This window comes from Chrysochloris asiatica, unplaced genomic scaffold (assembly GCF_000296735.1).
Source record: "Chrysochloris asiatica unplaced genomic scaffold, ChrAsi1.0 scaffold00063, whole genome shotgun sequence".
In the NCBI taxonomy this organism is placed as follows: Eukaryota; Metazoa; Chordata; class Mammalia; order Afrosoricida; family Chrysochloridae; genus Chrysochloris; species Chrysochloris asiatica.
This window is the reverse complement of record NW_006408581.1, coordinates 13,718,333-13,743,563: the sequence shown is the minus strand read 5'-3', so window position 1 is coordinate 13,743,563 and position 25,231 is coordinate 13,718,333. Positions and strand designations below refer to the sequence as shown.

The following is a 25,231-nucleotide window of genomic DNA, read 5'->3' as shown; positions in this document are numbered from 1 at the left end:
TTCCAAATTTGTATTGGTTTTATTTATTTTTCTTTAACAATTGCACCTGATGCCCTGGAACATGTATTGTCTATGTTATGCATTATGCTAAACACATATAAATGAATGGCATCATTTCTGCATTCTGTTGGTGGAAGCTGATTCTGATCAAATTATTTAGTGTAAAATGTGTATGTTGTGGGATTATGGACAAGAGAGTTGCTGGTTCTACTTGGAGAGATGGAAGGCTTTAAGAGCTGCTGTGAGTTCAACTGGTGTATAAGTAAATAAAGACAAGCAAGGAGTCACGAAAATAAATGCTGCATTATAGGACTATCAAGAATTTCTGTGACTGAATTGCGTTGGATGTAGGAAAAGCATGAAGAAATGAGGTTGTCAAGCTAGAAATGGTGAATTCACTAATATTTTTACAGCTTTCTTAAGTACATGAGGCCCATTAGTGACATGTTTTTAGCTTAACAGTTCATCCCTTTATATTCTGGTCATGTTTCTTGGTAAGCGGAGGAGCCTAACTAGACCTATACTTCTAAAGAAGAAATAAATTTTACTTAGAATAATGATGTTATCTCATTTCACTTTCTTATTTATTTTACTCAGAAACATTGAAAGAAAAAAAAAAAGGCATAATATTAATTGGGAATTTAAGGAGTGGCTTACTAGATTCCTGGTGTGGCGCTGTGGGTTTATGTGCCAGACTGCAAAACTGTCTGAACTGTAAGATCGGCAATTCAAACTAACCAGCTGCTCCTTGGAAACCCTATACAGGGTCACTATGGGTCAGAACTGACTCGACGGCACTTAAAAGCAACAACAAGCCATTTATGCCTATAATTTAAAAATACCTCTTTTAAATATATTATCTTTACCAAGGTCCAACATATGGTTACAGTTGCCTGAGAAAAAAGACCTTGGTTTCACATCATTAAGTTCACCTGTAAGTGGCATTATTTATTTGTGTGTTGTTGTTGGGTTTTTTTCATTGACTGAACTTTTTTTTACTTTTTAGTTAAAATTTTAGGAAACTAAGATTTGTACTTGAGTTTCAGTTCAGGAAAAGAGGCATAGTGGTGCAGCAGTTAAGCCCTAGACCACATGCATACTGAAAGGTCAGTGATTTCCATCACCAGTTGCTCCAAGAGAGAAAGATGTGTAGGTCTGCTTTCAGTAAAGATTTCAGCCTTGGTAGCTCTAATTTTTACTATAGGTTTGCTATGGTTGGAGTCAACTTACAGCAATGGGTTTAAATTCAAGATTTAAATAATAATTTTAAAAAGTATATGAAATTCTGTCTATATTTGCCTTTTACAATGGTTGTCCATTGTGGTTTTTAAGGAAGATTAGTAAGTAAACCTATGCAAGAATTCCATAACATCTTATATAGGGATACCAAGTCCTATATATAGTTAGTTTTGGCTCTTGCAAAGTCCTGTTTTGTGTGAAATTGTTTACAGCCATTCTCTTGGGAGAGTAGTGCATGGACAATGAATTTAGAGGTTTAACTCTGTCAGGGTAATTGAAATTTCTGGTTGTATGACTTATCTGTTCCATCTATTTTCTAACCTCGAAAGTATGGTCTTAGACCACCTAGGCTTATATCCTCCTTCTGCTACTTCTTATTTTAGGGTTTCTGGGAAACTGATTTAACTTTTCTAAACCTTTGTGGGTTTTGTTGATAGTTAAAAAAAGGAAAAAACAAAATGATAACAGTTGGAACTATCTCATAGAATATGCAAGAACTAAATGAGTTATGAGGACTGCTGGTAAGCTGTAGATTAAGCTGTAGAATAAGCACTGGACAAGGTCAGAAGTTCTAATCCTCCAGGTGCTCCATGGGAGAAAGATGAGGCTTTCTGCTCCCTTAAGGATTTACAAACTCAGAAACTCTATTAAGGCTCCGTATTAGCCTGAACTAGCTCAACAAATTTAAAGGAGCAACAACAAATGAGATATGACATATACCTCTCAAAAATAATTGCTTTATTGCTCTTATCATTAATGGAAATGAAGAATTTTTAAAACTAGAACAATCTAGATTCCAATTCCAATCCTCCTATTTATTAGTTGTATGTACTTGGTGTGATTTTGGTCAAGTAACTTTGTGAGCCCTGGTATATGAAACAGTAAATGTACATATGATTACATTTCTTTCCCTTTGGCCACTTAGTCAACAATAAGGGTGATGAGGAGTCCCTAGATGATGCAAATGGTTAAAATGCTTGACTGCTATACAAATGATTGGCAGCTCCAGTCCAACCACAGGCACCTCAAAAGAAAGGCCTGGTGTTCTACTTCTGAAAACCCAGTCATTGAAAATGCTGTTGAGCACAATTTTATTCTTACATACATGGGGCCACCTTGAATCTCAATGGATTGTACAGCAACTGCACTGGAAGGGGGATGACCTTTAGAAGGAGGGAACCTGAGATAGGAGGAATGGAAATTGAATTAAGCTTCTCTCTCCACGTTGAAGCCTTTGAAGAGACATGTATCTCTTTTTTTATTTGAGTCAAACATTTAACATAAATAAAAACTTATTTTTATGTAATTCTTTAAAAAACCAACTTAAACATAACCGAAAACTTTTGATGTTAAATCAAAATTATTAATTAGGTTTGCTCATTATCCTGTTTCAACAAATAGTGGCATTGGTGGTAAAGTAGAAAATAGGATAATGAACAATCCTAGTTAATAGTGTTTTCTTATGATCCTCAGGTATTTCAGTTAAACTTTAAAAACTTTATTATTCTTAATCTGATAGTGTTTTTTCTTAACTGAAGATTGCTGCCACAAAAGCCAATAGATTTTTGAAAAGTGAGGCTCTTAAGAATAACATTCTTAGGAAGATGGTATTTTACAGCTTTCAGATTATTCAATTTTGTTTTAATCACCTCTGCCCCCTTTCTGTTCTCCCCTATTTCATGAAGAGCCTGGAAAATTCAAAATGATCTTAGTTCTAGTTACATGATACCAATATTTTTTCTCTGTTGATGGTGGCATGTCGACACTGAGAGCAAAGAGCTAAGCATTTCAAGAATGATACGAGGTCTAGATGAAGTGGAGTTGATGGCCACTTTCCACTAAAAGCACATGCCTCTTTATTGGCAATGGCATGCTCATATACGTCTATGGATTACAGAACCATCAGGACATGAAAGGAGCTCTGGTAGCATAGTGGTTACGAATCGGGCTGCTGACCTCAATTTCAGTAGTTCAAAACTACCAGCTGTTCTGCGGGAGAAAGATAAGGCTTTCTGCTCCCGTAAAGATTTGCAGCCTCGGAAATCCTGTACAGGGTCACTATGAGTCAGAACTGACTCTACAGCACATAACAACAACAACAACTGGACATGAGATAACTGTGGGTGGAAGATGTCTGTTGTTGTTGTTGTTAAGTGCTGTTGAGTCGGTTCCGACCCATAGCGACCCTGTACAGGGTTTCCGAGGGTGTAAATCTTTACGGGAGTAGAAAGCCTCATCTTTCTCCCGTGGAGCGGCTGGTAGTTTCGAACCGCTGACCTTAAGGTTCGCAGCCCGATTCGTAACCACTATGCTACCAGAGATGTCTGGACTATGCTAAATATTTAACTTCTCACTTGAAATTGGTTTACAAAGTGAGTTCTGCAATATTCTTCATTGAGCTTATACTGTATATATTTTTTTCAGGATTTATGTTTTGATGTCAGAACTAAAAGTATCATACTGTAATTAAGAACCTTTTCTGGCTTTTCTTTTTTGAGGAAAATAGGAAATCATTAGATTCCATCTGTATGATGCTGTAAAGACTAGCAGATAGTTTGTCAAAATCGTTTTTTTCCTTGCTGCCTACATTCCAGGTGTGTATGTGTACGTTAAAAAAACAAGCAAAACAATTATTTTAGAGGCTGTTTCTTTTAAATTCGCAACAATCTTGTTCTGCTTTAAATTGTACTTAATTTATTCTGTTTACAGCAAACTTTGGAGGCTAGAACTATATGTAATATGCCACTTATTTAGGCAATGTTTGTAGGACATAGGATTTAGAGTAAATTGTATTTTTGTTGTTTCCTGTATTTTGCTGGGTTGTATATGAAATGTTAAGTTCTTTTGTAATCAAAGTGGCTTACATTAACCACAAGGTCAGCAGTTGGGATTCACCAGTCGCTCTGTGGGAAAAAGACGCTTTCAGCTTCCATTAAGATTTACAGCCTGAGAAACTCTATGCAGGGTCGCTATGGGCAAGCTTCGACTCGATGGCACACCACCACCACCTTACTATAATCTATTAAGCAAACAAGATCTACAGATAAAAACTGAGAAGCAAAATATTTGAAAAGGAAAAAAACAAAAACAAAACATAGGCGGTACAGTTATGTGCCAAATGAACGGCAGGATCAAATGTATCATTCGTTGGAGGAGAGGGCAAGATCTCCATGGATTGAAGTATATTTGTTGTTGTTGTTGTCAGGTGCCATCGGGTCGGAACCAACTCATTGCGACCCCATGCACAGCAGAACGAAACAATGTCCGATCCTGGGCCAACCTCACTACCGCTGTCACACTTGACGCCATCAGTGATGCAACCTGGCTGATCCATCTCGTTGGGGGTCTTCCTCTTTTTCTCTGACCCTCCATCTTACCCAGCATGACATCCTTCTCCAGCGACTGTTCTCTCCTGACAATATGTCCAAAGTATGAGAGATGAAGCTTAGCCATCCTGGCCTCCAAGGAACTCTGGCTGCCCTTCTTCCAAAATAGATCTATTGGTTCTTTTGGCAGTCCATGGCACTTTTAGTATTCTTCTCCAACACTACAATTCAAAGGCATCAATTCTTCTACGATCTTCCTTATTCACTGTGCAGCTTTCACATCCATATGAGGTTATTGAAAATACCATGGCTTGGGCCAGGCGAACCTTAGTCCTTAGGTATATTTAGAAGAAGGGATATTTTGTAGTAGTTACGAATTGGGCTGCTAACCTCAGAGTCAGCATTTCAAAACTACCAGCTGTTCTGTGGGAGAAAGATGAGCCTTTCTGCTCCCATAAAGATTTACAGTCTCGGAAACCCTGTGCAGGTCATTATGAGTCAGAACTGACTCCACGGCACATAACAACAACAACAACCTTGATTCTGTATTCCTGGTGTGGTACTGTAGAATAAGCACTGGACTGGTAACCACAGGTCGGCAGTTCAACCCCACCAACTACTCCTCAGAAACCCTATACAGGATTGCTGTGAGTTGGAACCAACTTGACAGCATTTAGCAACAACCTTGAGTTTATTTTTTAATTTGTGTTATGAGCAAACTCTGTTGAAGGTATCTGCTTCTCTTTTATAATATAGATATGTTCTAGTTGAACAATATTTGTTCTGCTAAAACTTTGTTACTCATCAAAAAGTTCTATACCCATCTGTGTATGAGTTCATTTAGAAGATTATCATTTTTAAGAATCGTTCTGCACTGTTATTGTATAATAAATTATATAGAAAATAATGGTTGAGCATTAGCCTCAGGAGCTATCATATTCATTTATCTTGTATAAACCATTGTTAAGACGTCCAGTATAGGAAATGGGTTATGATAGGATATAGCTGCTTGCATATGGCAAGTTTTTATGTGTAAGCATGTAGAGATCTTCTTGAAGACTAGCCTAGATCAGACTAAAAGATGGTAACTATAATATGCTATAGCTAATTTTAGCTCATTAATATGAGCCTTGGTATGGTGCTGAAGGATAAACACTGGACTAGTAGCAGGTTGGCAGTTCAAATCCACTAGCTGTACTCAAAAACCCTATATAGGGTTGCTATAAATCGAGACCAACTTGACAGCACGTAACAGTAACAACATATATTAACATGGGTATATGATATGTTGGGGAGTATCTGGATTTCACTGTCATGTTGGATTTTCAATCAGATATCTGTTCGTTTGTTATTTGTAGGTATATTTGAATATCCGATAACTGAGATTTGTTTGGCAGATTCTATGTTCATATGTTGTTAATACAGATAATTTAGCCTGAACTTTAGTTATCAGGAGATCTATGAAACTTTTTGTAAATTTAAAGATAATTGCTTTGATTTCATTGTAGAATAAAAATGAAAACACCTAACTAAATTGCCTTTCATCTTTTCTTCAGTGAGAATCAAAAATAAGAATTACAAAGTGATGCTTTTCTTTTTTCTTAGATTTGACTTCTTCATTCACTGAAAGTTACAAAGTGAGTTCTGCAATATTAATACTAACAACATTAGTTTGTCTGGAAAAACCAACACTTGTAGAATTCTGGTTTGTATATGGCTGCTATCCAAAATGTAGGCAGATAAAATCCATTCAGCTATAGGGGTTGTTATTGGTTGCCATTTTTTGTTTTCTTGACATTGAGATGTAATCCATATCGAAGGCTGTGCTCTTTGATCTTCATAATGTTTCAAGTCCTCTTCACTTTGAGCGATCAAGGTTGTATCATCTGCATATCACAGGTTGTTAACGAGCCTTCCTCCAATCCTGATGCCACGTTTTTCTTCATAGAAACCAGCTTCTCGTATTATTTGCTCAGCATACAGGTTGAATAAGTATGGTGAAAGAATACAACCCTGTCTCACACCTTTCCCAATTTTAAAACATTCAGTGTTCCCATGTTCTGTTCAAACAGCTGCTTCTTGGTCTAGGTACAGATTTCTCAGAAGTACAATTAAGTGTTCTGGAATACTCATACTTCTCAATGTTGTCCATAGCTTGTCATGATCCACACAATCAAAAGCCTTTGCGTAGTCAATAAAGCATAGGTAAACATCCTTCTGGTGTTCTCTGCTTTCAGCCAAGATCCAAAACAAAAATCTTCACCACTGGACCAATAAACAACATTCTTATCAATGGAGAAAAGATTGAAGTTGTCAAGGACTTCATTCTTCTTGGATCAACTATCAACACTCGCAGAAGCAGCAGTCAAGAGATCAGATGACATATTGCATTGGGCAAATCTGCTGCACAGGAACTTTTTAAAGTATTGAAGAGCAGAGATGTCAGCTTGAGGACTAAGGTGCGCCTGACCCAGGCCATGGTGTTTTCAATAGCCTCATATGGATGCAAAAGCTGGACAATGAATAAGGAAGATCATAGAAGAATTGATGCCTTTGAGTTGTGGTGTTGGAGGAGAATACTAAAAGTGCCATGGACTGCCAAAAGAACCAATAGATCTGTTTTGGAAGAAGTGCATCCAGAGTGCTCCTTGGAGGCCAGGATGGTTAAGCTTCGTCTCTCATACTTTGGACATATTGTCCGTAGGAAACAGTCGCTGGCGAAGGACGTCATGCTGGGTAAGGTGGAGGGTCAGAGAAAAAGAGGAAGACCCCCAACGAGATGGATTGGCCAGGTGGCATCGTTGATGGACTCAAGTGTGGCAGCAGTAGTGAGGTTGGCCCAGGATCGGACATTGTTTCGTTCTGCTGTGCATGGGGTTGCTATGAGTCGGTTCCGACTCAATGGCACCTGACAACAACAACAACAACATTGGTTGCCATTAAGTTCGTTCTGAGTCATGCAAAAGGCCTAGAGTTCTGCTTCTATTAAGGTAGCAGACAAAATACTCAGTGGAGCACAAGGGGTTACTATAAGTTGGAATAGACTTAATAGCAAGTAGCACCAAGAGAGCTTGAATGGAAAGAAATGCATGTTTTTCAGTTAAAATAACTTCAACCACAGATTTTATTTTCATAGCATTTAACTCTAAATTGTATTTTTAGCTTCATATACTGTAACATTAAGCACACACACAAAAGATTATTCTCAAACAAGTATTCTAATCACCAAATATTTATTAAACCCCCAACAATGCCAAAGTGCATTACGCCAAATGACAGAGTTCAACTGTAAATGAAGTCATTAGACATTGTGCTGACTCCTCCTTCTTCTTTAAATCTCGGAATTGTAATTCTTGGTAAAAAGGATGTATTTTAGAATGTTTCCCATTAGTTTCAGCAAAACTTCCAGCGATGCTTCAGTTAGAAACTCATGCATTAGGCAGATCCACGCTTTGAAATCACTAAAAGGTATATATAGGCTCCACTAGAGCATTCATTTGTTTTTCTTTTGCACTGAAAGAAAAAAAATAAAAAGGTCTGTTTCAAATCCTATTTGCCCCTTATCTCTGTTTGTTCAGTTGTTTTTAATATCACATACTGAAAGAATTTCAATAGCAGTTTCACCATGAAGTCATTTGTTATCCTTCAGCAGGCTTTTGCCTACTGAATTGTAAAGCAGTTCTGACTATTTGCATCCTCCAGATGGAGCGGCATATAAACACTCCCAGATATTTCTGGTAAGTATGAAAAAATATCTTATTTGCCCTTCTGTGAATAAATAAGAGAATGTCAAATTTTATAGACTAATAAATTTGTATGGCAGCACTGACATTGAATCTCTCATGGCCTGCAATGTCACACACACTGAGAAACACAATTTTTTTTTTCCCCCTTTGGTGGGTGGGGTTTCAAATGAATACCAAGTCAAATAGAAACTCAATAAAAAGCCAGAATTTGATTGCATTGTTTATTTCTGCCCAATACTCTAATGCAGTTGCAATTTACCATGAGGAAATGCAATTTGCATGTTCCCCAGGTAATTGCACAACAATTACTCACATATAACAGTTTCTATATGACCAAGAAAACACTACTAATGGGTTAAAATGCATTTAGCATTTATTTAGTTCGTTTACTTAGTTTGCAATAACTGTGCCTCCCAACCCTCCAATTGATTTAATGTCAATATTTATTATGTGCTTATTTGGAGTCATAGAAACAACCTAAATTTTTCTAGCCAAAACTTTGGTATATGTATATATGTTGATTTATATATGCATGTGATAACCTCCAATAGTATGCTACATGGAGTAAATGGAATTGCGTCCGTTCCAGCAAAACTTTATGCACTTTTCCAACTTGGGTCTCAATTTTTTGTTATATTTAAATTAATATGCATAATCTGTTTAATCTTCATATTCAGTTAAATAACGAACCCCTGCAGTATCAGCTGTGATTGACAGTGTCATACTGCTTTTGCACTTGCCAGTTTTCATAGTACACTTTCTAGGTTTTCCTAAATTAAACGTACTGTGTGCATACAGTAAAACCATATATTTTAAAAAGTAAATATGATGAAAATAATTTTAGAGCTAAATATATATGAAGTACTGAGATTTGAACTTTTCTTATTTCATCTATGGGAGAAAGAGTGAATGCAGTCTGATTGTTTTCCATTTTGGATTTTTGAAGCAATAGTCTTAATAAGTAATACATAATATTTCTTTTCTTTCATTGGTGCAATTAAAATAGAATTTAGCATCATATTTGTCAACATTGGTTTGGTTTCTGAGGACTAAATTTCCATAATTGAGCTTTAGCTCAATGAAAGTAACTCTAAGATATAAACATTTAAAATCAACTTTAATAATGCTTCAGGATGGATGTTTACAAGCATCTGGCAATACAAGTTCTATTTAAATTATTGTAAAAACATTTTTATTTTATTTTTTTTGTATTTTCTCCAACTATTATGTGTGTATGGGAAATACAATTTGGTTTACTATATCTTATGATATATTAGCCAAACATTTCCATATGAATTGGTTGTATTCCTTTAAGTTGGTTCCAACGCATAAGTAAATCCGTATGGGAGCAGAAAATCGCATCTTTCTCCTTTGGAGTAACAGGTAGATTAGAGCGACAGACCTTGTGGTTAGCAGCCCATCAAGTAACCACTATGCTATCAGGATTCCTTTTCAGCATGCGTTGTTGTTAAGTGATGCCATGTCAGTTCTGACTCATAGTGACCCTGAATAGGGTTTCTGAGGAGCAGCTGGTGGGTTTTAACTGCTGAATTTGAGGTACTCAGTCCATTGCTGATTCTACAGTGCCTCAACTGGAGTCCTTCAACATGAGTAGTCTTCTAAAATGGAAAGTTTCTGAGCATGTTTTCTTTAATGAACAGATGTAAATATAGAAAGTGTGTCTATGTGTGTATATGTGTGTGTGTGGTGGGGGACATCTGTAAATTATGCTGCGGCGGCATGAAGTGCAGATATTCTTTGCACGTTCGATATTTAAATTTGGAAATTAGACTATTCATAAATGTTAAGTTTATGTAATCACGTTGATATTGACCTATGATTCAAGTTATGTTTTGGTATGAATGCATATTATGTATTTATATAACAATAAACACATTCATGCATGACGTCACTGGTCTGGCTCTATAGCTGCTTACAGAAGGAGCCAGGCAAACCAACATTGTATGTAGACTACAATAATACATGAATCGGAATATTCTGAAAGGAACTAACTAGACGGAACTGGATCTCTAATCCAACCTTCTTGTTTTATAGATTAATTAACAAATGAACTCCCCGAACAATTAAAAAGGTAACATATTAACCAGATTTCATAGGTGTGGATTCTAAACCCAGTAATCTTTTTTCCATACACACTACCTCTTTGATTCTGGCATCCATGATACCATAGAATTGTTTTTGGAAATTTTCAATGGCCTACAAAGAGTACTACTAGCGTTGTTGTTAGTGCCATCAAGTCCTTTCCGACCCAAAGCGATCCTGTGTAGGGTTTCTGAGGAACAGCTGGTGAGCTTAAACCGCGACCTTGTGGTTCAAATCGACTTTGCAGTCCAGTGCGTTAACACCCAGTGCCATTTCAGGACTCCTGCTAGTAGTATGGTGGGTTTCAAATTGCGCTGTTAACTGCAGGGTCAGTGGTTCAAATCCACCAACCTCTCCATGGGGGAAAGATGAGGCTTCTACTCCCACAGTGATCTACAGCCTCAGAAACCCTTTACAGGGTTGCTATGAGTTGGAATGTACTTGACAGCAAACAATAGTAATCTAACACTCAACTTTCTGCCAAAGCACAGAGCAGTTGCTATATAGTATATAGTGGTGGTAGTGTGCCGTGGAGTCGGTTCGGACTCATAGCGACCCTGCATAGGGTTTCCGAGGCTGGAAATCCTTTTGGAAGCAGAAAGCCTTATTTTTCTCCCACGGAACGGATGGTAGTTTCGAACTGCTGACCTTGAGGTTAGCAGCTCAACTGGGAATCACTACGCTTAGAGCGCCTTACTAGTTTAATTAAATACCACTAAATTCTAGATGAACTGGAAACCCTATACAGGATCTCTATGAGTCAGGACCTATTCGGCAGCATTTAACAACAATAACAATAACAAATTCTAGACACCACTGCATCACTATACTTCAAAACATAGTTTAAAAAAACTTCTGTTTGAAGCTCCTTTTAATTATTAAGTCTCTCAAAAATTTATCTTTTGTTTATTGACATGAGCCTCCCAGACTTCCTCTCTTTTTGTTCAGCTGTAGTAAATTTGGCATTAAAGGATGATATTCAATCCTAGCTTCCTTTATAGAGTTGCGCTGAAGTCAATGAGAATTTTATGTAAAAATAAAGGATAAACTATGGCCCTGAATTAGTCATTTAGGATAGTAGAACATACCCACAAGAGTAAATTCAGTGCTTAGTAAGGGGATCATGCTAAATTTAACATTGCAGAAGAGTTTCCAGCTGTTGGCTTGATATGAAGGAGGAGAGCTTCTTTTATAAAAGACTGATTACTGTCCTCAGGAGGAAGAGGGAAGTGGAACCATGCTACATATTTCTGATCTGTAGGGTGCAGTGCATATTCTGTGGCATGATTTGAGAAGGCTCATAACTTTAATGATTCTCTGTGTCAATTGTCATGACTCTAGACTTTGAAAATCCTAACACTTAGGAAGGGAGGGACAGAAATATGTGTAACTATAGATGCAGATAATATAATCAAGTCAAAATACCTTTTTCTAATTTCACACCAATGATAAGTCACTTGTGGTTTGTCACTCTAGCTTAAGTAACACAACTAGACTTTATTTGCCAGCTGCACTTAAAGATCTTGGTTTTATGTTTTTTAAAAATGTCATCTATTCCTTCAATCTCTTGTAAGTCCCCTGTAATCTCTTTTTAATGTAAGCACACTGGAGTTTTCCCTTTTGTTTGCTGCCCTTGCATTATTTACTTTGATCTGCTGTGAGAAAATCTGAAAGTGTGTTGTCCTAAATGCTAGCATCTCACCAACAAGATTTGAGGCCTTGTACTTCGCATTGAAGAAAAAGGCTCTTGTGTGAAGATGCAGGTTTTGTTTAGTTCTCTCTCCCTGGTGGGAGCCTTAATTGCATTTTCTCTCTCTCACAGTGGCTGGCTAAGGAGTGCCTGCCTTCCCTGCTGATGCTGAAGTTTTCAAGCTCTATTACTCTGTGACGAGAAAATTCCTTGGTCCAGGAAGAAAAGGGTCAGATTAAAAAAAAAGTGTTTAAATAAGTATTGTCAATTTACCATGCACAATAAACAAAAAGAAGAAGAAACAATAGAAAAGCTTAATGTTTTTTTCCCTCGGAGATTCTTATAGAAGTTTTATGTAACCCAGTTTGTAAAATATCAGATTATAAATATCAGAAAGTACTCAAGGCAAAAGAAGTTGAACTTAGTAATATTCAGTAAACAAAAAATATTTTGCATTCTTTTGTAGTTATTCAGGCATTACAAAAAGGGCTATTTTTAGAATTAATATTGAAAGTTGACATAGGTGCCAATATTGGCATAGTCAAAAGATATACTTTGATTAACATTTTTACTTTGTATTATGAGTTTTATGAATATACAAGCAATATACCTGAATCATTAGATTTAGAAATAAATATTGTGTTTTTCTTCTCATTGGATAGAAAACTCTTCAATTTAACTGGCTTTGAAGTTGTAGCTTCCATGCCAACTTCCACTATCTATATTTTTCATTCTGAACAGATGTAACACTTTAATAGCATCTACATATAAATCTATCTATCTATCTATCTATCTATCTATCTATCTATCTATCTATCTATATGTATCTATAGGCTGTTCACTGCAAGGTCAACAGTTCAAATCCGCTAGCCACTCTCCAGAAAAAGGTGAGGCTTTTGGATCCTGCTTCAGAAATACTACACAAGCTTGCTGTACATTGGAACTGACTTGATGGCACACACATACACATGTATATCTTTTGCAATGTGTATTACAAAGGTAAAACTGTGGAAAAATTATAATGGAACAAATAAAAGACTACCATGAATAAAAGGATCTCTGGTTGCTCAGTGGTCATGAATCCTGCTGCTAACCTCAAAGTCAGCAGTTTGAAACTACCAGCTGTTTGTTCTGCGAGAGAATGATGAGGATTTCTGCGCCCATAAAGATTTACAGCCTCAGAAACCCTGTACAGGGCCTGATTCCACAGTACACCACCACCACATAATATTTTTTAACTTCAGAACAAATAAATATGGAAACTATATTGATCTGCATTCACAACTGCTTGCTTAGTGTTTGAGATGTAAATACTTTTTTATAATTATACATAAACTGTTAACAAAACAAAAGCCTGTGTCAAGGTATTCCAGATAACATGGACTACTTAAACATGGGTTTTATTTTCCATGGCCTTTATTGTATTATTTTTGCTCACTCTAAATCTTGGTAAGGTAGATCTCTACCTCTTTCTTAACATTTCCATTTTTAAGCTATAATCCTCTCTTCTCTTCTCTTCTCTTCTTTTCCATCCTCTTTCATTCTTGCCCTGTTCTAAGTCCTTGTTCTTCAACACCTGCCACATTTAGTTCTAAACAATCTCTGGCACTTGTCTACTAGCGAGTTGAAATGAGAGATCATGCTTGACCATGGATAACAATGGCCTTTTCAGAGAAGTTATTATTTGTTGTTAAGTTCTATGAAGTCGGTTCTGCCTCATAATGACCCTGTTTCTGAGGCTATAAATCTTTTTGGGAGCAGAAAGTATCATCTTTCTCCCATGGAACAGCTGGTAGTTTCAAACTGCTAACCTTGAGGTTAGCAGCCTCACTCTTAACCACTATGCTACCAGAGCTCCTCAAGTGGAAAAATAGGTGGTTGGAAATAGTATGGGGTTGTTTTGTTAAGAAGAGGGCAGAGTCCAAAAAAGGATGTTGTTGTTAAGTGTTATGGAATAGGTTCTGATTCATCATGACCCTGTATAGGGTTTCCAAGGAGCAGCTGGTGGGTTTGAACCTCTAACTTTGTGGTTAGCAGTCCAGTACTCATCCTGGATTGCTTAAAGTTTGCCTTATAGAAAAAATAAAGATGCTATGCCAAAAAAGTGAAGATACCTTTCTGAGGGTTGGGATTATGGATTTTAGCTTTGACCTTACCTTCCCATTAGTAATCATTGGGCCTTTCAGGCTTTGTAAAATGAACTGAGCCCAGTCCCTAGTCTTTTCATCTATGTTGACAAGCAGTGATACAACACTTGAAGTGAAAACATCCCCTTGATACAGGAGCACACACAACTTTAAGAACACATTGACATTATAAGACATATAATTATCATTAAAAACACTATCTGGAAGCCTATCCTTTGCATTATTACCTTCAAACTGGTTAGCAGTGTAGAGAGAACCTTTTACAAATGAACGGAAATGCACGGTATACATTTGGGCACAGGGCATAGTTTTTTAGTTGTTTATAGAGTGATGAAAGGAGCTCTGGTAGCGTAGTGGTTACGAATCGGGCTGCTAAATTCAATTTCGGCAGTTTGAAACTACCAGCCGTTCTGCAGGAGAACGAGACTTTCTGCTCCCGTACAGATTTACAGTCTTGGAAACCCTGTGTAGGGTTACTGTGAGTTGGAACCAACTCCACGGTACTTAACAACAACAACAACATAAGATGATGAGCCCCTAACTTTTTACAAGGACTCACCTTTGGATGCTAATAGAATTTTTTAATTGAAATATTAGACCTACTTCCATAATTTTATTCTTGAAAATTAAGGAAAAACTAAAATGGAAGCAAATGGTAAAAATGTAATAGGATTTATTAATAATTATGAGGAATGCATATTGATTAATTTATAAATTCAAAGGGTGCCAATTGAACCCTTATTAATTTTGTAATTTTGATGCTCTAATATTTTAGAACTGTTAGAACTTGAAAATACGGAAAAAGCTGCAGTTTTTGAGAGTTCAAAACACATTAACACCCTGTAATAGCAATCAAGTACTATATAATTTTCTACTATCTAATGCATTTTTTCTCCCTGGCTCCCATTATATGTTCTTATAAATGTTTGTTATTTCTCCTTTTGTAATTTATCTTCACATCATCTATATCTTAAAAGAAGTAAAAGTTGTCAATTGTTGAAGTTTTAGGAACAAAAACAAAAACTAAACCCACTACCACTGAGACCATTCCAACTTAGCAACCATGTAAAGGGTTTCTTTCCAAGGCTGCAAATCTTTATGGGGGCAAACAGCTTCATGTTTCTTCCCTGGAATGATTAGGGGGCTTGAACTACTAACCTTATGGTTAGCAGTCCTGTGCTTATCCTATAGTGACACCAAGACCTGGAAAACTCACCAAATGGCTACTCTATTTATTAGCACATTTTATTATAGAAAATTCTTTTCAATGAAGCCTAGAGAACCTTATTATCTTTTAAAAATAGGTCAAGAAATGGATCAGAAATTCTTCAGGGGATTTCTCTCTGTTGCTAGTGCTTCACAATGACTAAACTTCCCTTGACTAATGAGCATGTTTATATGAATTCTAATATAGAGAGAAAAGAGTGTGATCGAATTGGCCAGTGGGATACTAAGAGAAATGTAAAATATAGGAATTAAATTCAAGATTGGATATGGGTTCAGTGGAATATTTTCTTTCAAAAAGAAAAGAAAAAAAATCCTTAAATATAACCTCTGTTATATTTGGAGACTTTTCTTTTATATGTTCTTTCCTTCATTCTTTAACTGCTGACTCCAATGATACTTTCTTGAAGAAAGAGTTATAAGAGTTCAGAGAAAGAGTTATGTATAATGATAGCAAGGTATTTCGGTTGCAGTGACCCTCTTATCCGTCTCATAATCTATTATAACCATTCATTCTTCTGTGCTTTTCTACTAAAGACTCTGCTCCTCGAGGGGAAGTTTTTTCTATTTTCATCTCTGGAGTCTCATCCCCTGACATAATAACTAAGCCATAACAGATGCTCAGCCAATATTTTTAAATTTTACTCAATCCTCCTGTAATTGTTGTTTAACATTTATTGTCTTACATTTTTAGGGATCTTTGCCCATCCATGGATAGGAAAATATAAGTAAAGTTCTTGATCTTGTTTACATATGTACAAATTTTCCCTATATTGCCATAGTTTGGTAGATAATTTTCAAATAGTATTTTGAAGGCTAAAGTAGAAAGTTTAGTTTCAGAATGACAATGGAAATAGATAGAAATGAGATACTCCGCATGCTCTTTCTTGTTGCCTCCTGTTTTTTCATGAGAGCATCACTGCAGATCAAATAGAATTATATCTATGTCTGGATATGAGACATAAGAATCTCACAGCTACTCATTTTGGGGGGTGCACTTTGGTGAATCTGAGTACGTGTGTGTTTGTATGTCTATAGACACTGAGTGGTATTCTGAAGCAGCTGTTATCTTTAACTGTTTATCTATCTCTAATTATTGTTCTTCTAATAATGACATGAAGGATTTTGAGGACGATTTTTTTGTAGAGGTAGGGAAATTTATCTTACTTAGAAGGAATTAGATAAGAGAATTTCAAAAATTTTTAGCATGCTTATTTTACTCTTCCCTTTGAATTAAGACCCTGCCATAGTCTGATCAATACTATGCATTTTTCTTCTATCAAATTTCAAATAAGGTGGTGCGATTGGAAATTGTTAAGGGCTTGACTGCTGACCAGACAGTCAGCATTTTGAACCCACTGGCTGCTCTACACAAGAAAGAGGTGACAATCTGTTTCCATAAAGGTTTACAGTCTTGGAAACCCTATGAGACAATTCTACTTTGTCCTAGAGGATCTCTCTAAGTTGGAACCAACTTGACAGCAATTGGTTGTTTTATTTGGGTGAAGGGTTACAGACCATTCAACAATTCATGCACATTTAACTTTTTTTTTTTTAGTTTTTTGGAACTTTAAAAAATACTGTAATAAATAGCTTAGTCTTTGATTTTTCAACATAAGATCTGAGAGTACAGCTAAGAGTTACCATACTTTCATTTAGTGCCAGGTTTATCATCCAAATATTCATTATAATGAAAATAACTTACTAAGATAGTCCCTGACTCAATGATACTTACCAGAGATTTAAAGGATGCCAATAATCTTAGCATGAAATAATACTTGATCCAAGTTTTATCAATAATGTAAGTAACTAGGGATTGACTCTTTAGGTGGATAAGGAAGATTCACACTTTTCTAATGAAATTATGTTTAAGGTGAGTTTTGAGCATACAGAAGGAAATGGCTTGATAAGAGTGTATTTATTTTGTCAAAAATATAAGACTTTATAGGATGATAATGGTATGTAAGATGTGAGGGACCCAGTTTATGGTACTGTGGTAAACAACCTGGAGCCATTAAAGTTTTCTGAAATATGTGATCTGATTTATAGTTAAATATATGCAGTACAGTTAAACATAAACAGTTTCATAGCCTTTAATGCATCTGTGCCTGAAAAACAACAACAAAAATCAAATGTTATATTAAACTAAGATTGCCAATTTATATATCAGGCATATTTTGTTCAGAGTACAGAGATTAATCAACCATTTGAGTTGGGTGCCAAATTTTAAATGAGGATTTAAATTAAAAAAATTAAGATTGTTATGTCTTGTAGAACTCCTAAAGATCCCATCTCCTATCAGCACATGATTGTTTAGAGTTGAGAAGTGGTTGTCTCCTTCCCACAGGAACTTGTGGATGGATTCGCCACTACCCCCATGAGATCTGTTTGTTCCCTGCCTGCTTCTGGAGGCATTTGTTTTAAACTGATAATCAGAAAAAAAGATATCATCAGAGTTCCAAACTTACATACATCCTTACATCCTAGAAGATCGTAATAAAAGTGAAGCTCAGTAAGTTACATTAATTTTCTCTGTTGTTGTTTTAAAGTACCATCCAGTCAGTTCAAAATCATAGCCACCCTTTACAGGGTTTCTGAGAAACAGCTGGTGGTTTTGAACTGCTGACCTTGCAGTTCAAACTGACTTTGTGGTCCAATGCTTATTGTGCAGCATATTTGGAATCTTTCTCAAGCATTTTAGTCTTGCATTTTTCATAATATCCACATCATCAAATTGGAGTCCTGGTGTGCTGTTGGTTAATGCACTGGACTGCAAAGTCAGTTTGAACTGAAGGCTTGGCGGTTCAAGCTCACCAGCTGCTCCTCGGAAACCCTGTACAAGGTCACTATGGGTTAGAATTGACTCAACGGCACTTAACAACAACAACTATCAAATTGAACAGAAATATAAAATAATTGGTCTTACCCTGATTGCGTAAAAGATTCCTAGCTGGGCTGCTAACCACAAGGTTAGCAGATCAAATCCATCAGTTTCTCTGAGAGAGAAACATGAGGTTTTTTCTGCTTTTGTAAAGATTTACAACCAGGAAGCCCTATACAGTATGAGTTGCAACTGACTTGACAACACACAACCACCACACATACACATAGGAATATATATAAAGAGAGAGAGAGAGAGAGCCCTAGAGAGCCCTAGTGTGGCACTGTAGGATAAGCACTGCACTGCTAACCACAATGTGAGAAGTTCAAACTCATCAGCAGTTATTCAGAAACATTATACAAAGTCACTGAATCAGAACTGACTCAACAGCACTTAACAACAACTATTTATATATGTATGCATGTATATAGGCATATATACATGTTGAAAAAAATGTATATTTAGAATTTACCAGCTGTACTCAATTTGTTGTTTTTGTTAAATGTTGTTGATTCAGTTCCTACTCATAGCAACACTTTATATGGCTTCCGAGGAGCAGCTGGTGAGTTTGAACTGCCAACTTTGGGATTCAAACTGACCTGGTGGTTCAGTGCTTATCCTGCAGGGCCACAACAGGACTCTGGATTCATTTTAGATGATTCCAATTTTGTTTACAATTTCCAAAGCATCATTTTGGAAATTGAAGTCAGAAGTCAGTTGAATATATTCCTTGTTTTCTCCATCAGGGCTGATCAAAATGTTGACTTGAGCTTCTTTATAGAGCTTCTTCACAACCTGTTGGATCTGGTGCTTGTTGGCCTTGACATCCACAATGAATACCAGTGTGTTGCTATTTTCAATCTTCATGGCAGACTCAGTAGTCATAGGGAATTTGATGATGACATACTGGTTAAGCTTGTGTCTCCTGGGGGCACTCTTCCAAGGATGTTTGGGCTGCCTTCCTTTGGAACCTCAGTGTCTTGGGCCGCCAGAAGGTGAGTGACTTGTAGATCTTTTTTTGTGTGTATGGCTGTGTACGCCTTTGAGTACTGCCTTCTTGGCCTTCAACTCCTTTGTTATGGCTTCAGTTTTTGAAGTGGTATGAGCTTCCTTCTTTGATGTTGGTATCATCTTTATAAGAAAGCTAATCATTATTTTAATGTTCATGGAATGGACAAATCTTAGGCTGAGTTCTCTAGAGGAATAAAACCAGTGAAGCAAATAAATATAAATACATATATGTATGCAAAGAGAGATTCATAAGGAAATGGTTCACACAACTATGGAGACCAGAAACTCTCCAGTCCATGGGCCAGGCGTCAAGCTGAGGGGCTTTGCCTGACTCACGTTGCAGGGACGGATAAGCCTAAAAGCAGCAGGGTAAATAGTAGGCTGCTGGCTCCCTTCCCTACAGTGGCTGTTGGAAGTTAATGAGTCAGATGCAGGATATATTAGAGAGAGACAGAAGACAGATAGGTGGGTAGGGAGAGAGATAGAAAACTTTGCCAGAGCATCCATACCTATTGAATGCAGACCACCCTCCCAAGGAAACTGACTTCTGCACGTACTGGCTGCTCACAAAATGGAGGTTGATTTCATATCTGCCATACTGCTGAGCACCATGACCTAGCCATGTTAACCATCACAGGACAAAAACAAGAAAAACAAAGGAAAAAATACAATTGCATAGAAATGATTTTTACTTTATATAAGGAAGAGTAGGAGTAAAAGGAGTAAAACATTTTCAATAAAAGAAAGATAAGAATTTTGAGAGTAATTATATTAGCTCTCCATGTAGAGGCTTTTCATTAATTTGTGGTGTTATTTTAGGTCCTAATATTTTTAATAGATGTTCTTCATAAACAAGGTCCGGCTTATGAAGCCCTAACTGAGTAAAGTTGAGAGAAGCAGGAGGTATTAGCAGGAATAGAGCAAGGCCTCGCTGCCTAAGCCAAAGGAGTTTCGGGAGAATGCTACCTCACGCCTTCATTCCCCTCCCTCTCTCTTTCTACAGTCTTCTTCTCAGTTAAGGTCAGACCACAAAAACTGTTCGGGAAGGAGAGGCAATTCAGACACAGAAGAATATGTTCACTTTGTTTTACTATTGTTTTTGTTTTAGTTGTTGCTATTGTTGTTGTTGTTGGAGTCCTAGTGTGGCGCTGAGAACTAACGCGTCAGACTGCAAAGTCATTTGAACTGCAAGGTCAGTGAGTGGTTCAAGCTCACCAGCTGCTCATTGGAAACCCTATACAGGGTTGCTGTGGGTCCAAATCAACTCAACAGCACTTAACAACAAGTTAAGTGCTGTATGGTTGGTTCTGGATTGAAAAGTTGATTTGAACTGCAAAGTCAGTAGTTCAAACTCACCAGCTGTTTCTCAGAAATCCTTTTATCTAGGCATCTCTTCCTTTCCTTTGCAAAGTTAATCCTCATTCAGATCAAAGTTTAGATAACACAGTCTCCATGCATCTTTACGAGGTCCTCTTACCCAAGACTAGATTAGGAACAAGGCATATGGTATTTATTATTTATTGAGATTTTTAACATATACCCTCTCGTCTGAGCTACATAACTTTCATTTATTCATTATTTCATCCATTCCTTAACACTGTGAAGCACCTGCTATATGCCACGCACTGAAACAGAAAAATGGCTTCCAACGATGAAATATAGAATTCTTCCTAGGAAGCACATGATGTTTTAGGGAAGAAATAGTTGTCTGTATAATCCAGTGTGGTGAGCACAAAACTTGATATTTGCACAAATGGAGACAAAGAATATTTGGGGACAATTGGGGGAAGTTGGCAAAGGATAGGGAAGAGAGACAGAGAAGTGGGTTTACTGAGTTTTGAAGGCCACATGAAGTTCTGAAGGGGAAGAAAGAAATGGAGAAAAAATGAGTAATGCCATTCATGAACTAAAATGGTTTTAAACTGTTTGCTTTCCTTTTTCCATTAATTGTCATCCTAATATGGTTAAGGAGTCCTGGTTAGTGCTATAGGATAAGCACTTGAACACAGGTTGGTTTGAACTTCAAGGTCAGTGGTTCAAATTCATCAGCCGCTTCTCAGAAACCCTAACCAGAGGTCCTGTGAATCAGAACTGACTCGACTTCACACATAACAACAACAGTAACAATATAGTTAAGATTATACACACAGTACTCTTTAGGGATTATTTCATTTATTTTTCACAAAATGACTCAGTAAAATTGGTACATTTTTCAGACAAAAGTTCTAAGACACAGAAAAGGTAACATGCCTTTCCCAAAGTATGTTTTACTTCGTTATTTTCTAGTCTATTCCTTAAATTATGATATTCTAGTAGTATAATTGTCCTTTTCAAATATCTAGGTAAATGTGATGTCAAGTTTTCTTCTAAAATTAAAACTGAGCTCTCAAAACTTTTTTCTCTTGTCTTTGCTTATTTTACATATATCTGTTAGGTATTTAGCCTTTGTTTTGTGTTTTGTGTTTGCAGTATATATAGTCTAAGAAAGTTTGATTTAGGATGAAAGAAAACCAGGTAACAAATTTGAACTTTACAAAATGGCAGCCGTATCTTACTGAAACATGAGAACAACTCTGTTTTCTAAATCTGTTTATTTGAAGTGCTACAATGAAACTATCACACAAAATGCCAGCATTCTTGTATATACCATAATACAATGTTCCCTTTGTTGTTACTGTTGTTGTTATGTGCCATTAAGTCTGTTCTGACTCATGTCGACTCATAGAAGGTTTCAGAGGAGCAGATAGTGAGTCTGAACCAACCTTGCAGTTGGCAGTCCATTACTTATCTTCCCTTCCCTTAGTAACCATTTAATGAGCAAATGACGATAAGTGGAATGGTACACATTTTATTCTGTTCCTATTTGTTATTTTTGGGAATGTTCTTAAACCAAACATGCATACAACTTCTGGGAGTTTCTTACGATGCGTCTTAAGAAATATGTTTAAGAGATCTGATTTTTAATATAAATCAGAAGAGGAATATTTATCATTTATATGCTTTTATTCTAAACAGTAGCAGTGTCCTTTGAATGTTAGCATTTTTAACCAAATTTTTCATCTTAAATTTTTCTCATAATTGGAGGCATTTAGTCAATATTATAAAACCATAACCTGTAAAAAGTTAATTAAAGAACTATTGAGTGCTCCCATTGGTCACTAAGGGGAAATTTGAAAACATAATTCACAGAATTCATTCACTTAGCTTTGGCTCTATGGTCAGTTAAACAATATATTTTTTAAAATTAATTGCTCTTTGAGTTATATAAAAATCAAAGTAGCACAAAAATTATGTAGAAAGTGGATTAATTGTCAGAATTCTGGCTTCTAATACAGTATCCTCATCTGTAAACTGAATAATTTATTTGTTGATTTATAAGATCCATTTCAGTATAAATGTAAGAGATCCCCCATTGTCATTTGAAGAAATGCTCCTGAGAATCACATGAGGTTGATTGTTGCAAACAGAGTATGTTGGATAAAAGAAATTATGGGAAGCTGAGAGACTAGATATGATAATTTAGTTGATAATTCAGATATAAAACTAATGTGTAGACCTCTATGGGATGCTTATCTGATGTTTAGGATTCCCTGGGTGGTGTAATTTGTTAAACACTTGACTACTGGCAGAAAGGTTGGCTATTCAAACCCAACCATGTTATGTAATTGTTAAGTACAGTTGAATTGGTTCCACCTCACAGTGACCCTGTATAGGGTTTCTGAGGAGTAGCTGGTGAGTTTGAACAGCAGACCTTGTGCTTTGCAGTCCACTTGTGATTCTATAGCACCACACCAGGATGCCTTTGAAAGGTTACAGCCTTGAAAACTCTAGGGTCAGGTCTATTCTGCACACATAGAATTGCCCTGAGTTGGAATCGACTCAAAAATAACCACCACCACCAAACCAAACTTTGTTGTTGTTGTTGTGAAGTGCCATCGAGTCGGTTCCGACCCATAGCGACCCTGTACAGAGTTTCCGAGGGTGTAAGTCTTTACAGGAGTAGAAAGCCTCATCTTTCTCCCGTGGAGCGGCTGGTAGTTTCGAACCGCTGACCTTAAGGTTCGCAGCCCGATTCGTAACCACTACGCTACCAGAGCTCCTAGGCCCTTTGAAAACACCCAGAGACTCCTCAGAAGAAAGGCCTCACAATTGGTTTCTGAGAGGTTAATGGCTTGACACGCCTATGGAGTCATTCTACTTGCACACATGGAGTCGCCATTCATTGAAATGACTCACCAGGAACTGGTTTTGGTTTTAGTTTTATTGTATGCCTGCATCATAGGACAAGAGACTTCTGAGATAGCATGGCAGTTGGGAGTAATAAAGGTAAAACAGGCTGTACAGATCAAGTCAGATGAGATGTAATTTAGCAGATGTGAAAGGTAAGAATTAAAGAAGTTCCCAACCAAAGCCTCAGCCTCCATGACCATGAGACAAGAAGAACTTGATAGTGCCTGGCAGCTCTGAAAGGGGTCAAACTAAGAGGTCCTGGATAGAGCAGAAGAAAAAATATGGGGAAAAAAATTCAAAATCAGCTTAGAAAAGACTAGATTTAATAGTCTGATAGAAACTGGTGGAACCTCAGACACTGTGGTCTCTAGACACTATCAAGCCTGGAACTGAATTTATTCTCATGGCTCAACTATGAGCAAAACATATACAGGACTACAAGGAGAAACACGAGTCTTGGTCTGGCTCAAGGCCACAGTTCAAACACTCTAGTTGGTCTCAGCAACTCTATACATGGTTGTTACGATTCGGAACTGACTTGATGGCACACAACAAAACTCAGAAGACAAGAAAGGATAGGAAAGAAGATCAAAGGGAATGGGAAGAGCACTGTTTTTGTTTTAGTTAAGTACCATGAAGCAGGTTCAGACTCATAGGGAATCCATATAAGGTTTCCAAGGAGTAGTTGGTGGGTTTGAACCATCAACCTTGCGATTTGCAGTTCAATGATTATAATACAGCATCACACCAGGACTCCAGAGTGCTATTAAATTGTGGGACTTGCAATCAGTATCACAAAGCAAAATGTGTATGAATTCTAGAATAGAAAATCAATTTGATTTGTAAACTTTCACCCAAATCACAATGTAAAAACAACAAATGAATTTGTTAAGGATTGGCAAAGTTAAAGCAGCAGCTAAATTAATTTTTTGTCCCTTCGAGTCCTGGTGAGGTACTATAGGATAAGGACTGGACTGCTAACAGCAAGGTTGGTGGTTTGTGGTTCAAACCACCATCCACTCATGGAGAACCCAATACAGGGTGGCTCTGCATGGAACTGACTCAATGGCCCTTAACAGCAACAACAACAACAGGTGATGCAAATGGTTCACACACTCAGCTGATAAGCAAAATATTCGATGTTAGAATCTACCCAGAGGCACTTTGAAAGAAAGATGTGGCAATCTGTTTCTGACAGATCAACCACTGAAAACTCTATAGAGCACAGTTCTACTCACACATGTGCTCACCATTAGTTGGAATTGACTTAATGGCAACAGAAACTGATAGATGAGGTGCCAACTTTTCACTCTAGGTAAATAGGATTCATGGAGTCCTGGTATCCTGCTGTAGGATAAAGCACTGGACTGTTAACCACCAGGTCAGTGGTTTAAACTCACTAGCTGCTTCTCAGAAACCCGATACGGGATCACTTTGAGTCAGAACTATTTGACTTGTTGACACAACGGCAACAAGAAGTAAGATTCATTGGTTAAAAAACAAAAAATCATGAAGTGATGAAATTGAATACCTGCAATCCATAGTTACAAACATCCAATTTACAGACAATTTCTACTTGCTCTTCAATGTTATGCAAATTTGCTCTCACTTTGAGACAATTGAACAAACCTCTA

At 36.9% G+C, this 25,231-nt stretch overlaps 1 protein-coding gene and 1 pseudogene across 1 annotated transcript in view; one reads left to right on the top strand and one right to left on the bottom strand.

The window, feature by feature from the left end:
* Positions 1-25,231, top strand: part of DACH1 (dachshund family transcription factor 1) — a 601,285-nt gene that overhangs the window by 106,155 nt on the left and 469,899 nt on the right. The window lies entirely within an intron of this gene.
* Positions 19,008-19,487, bottom strand: LOC102832893 (annotated as a pseudogene).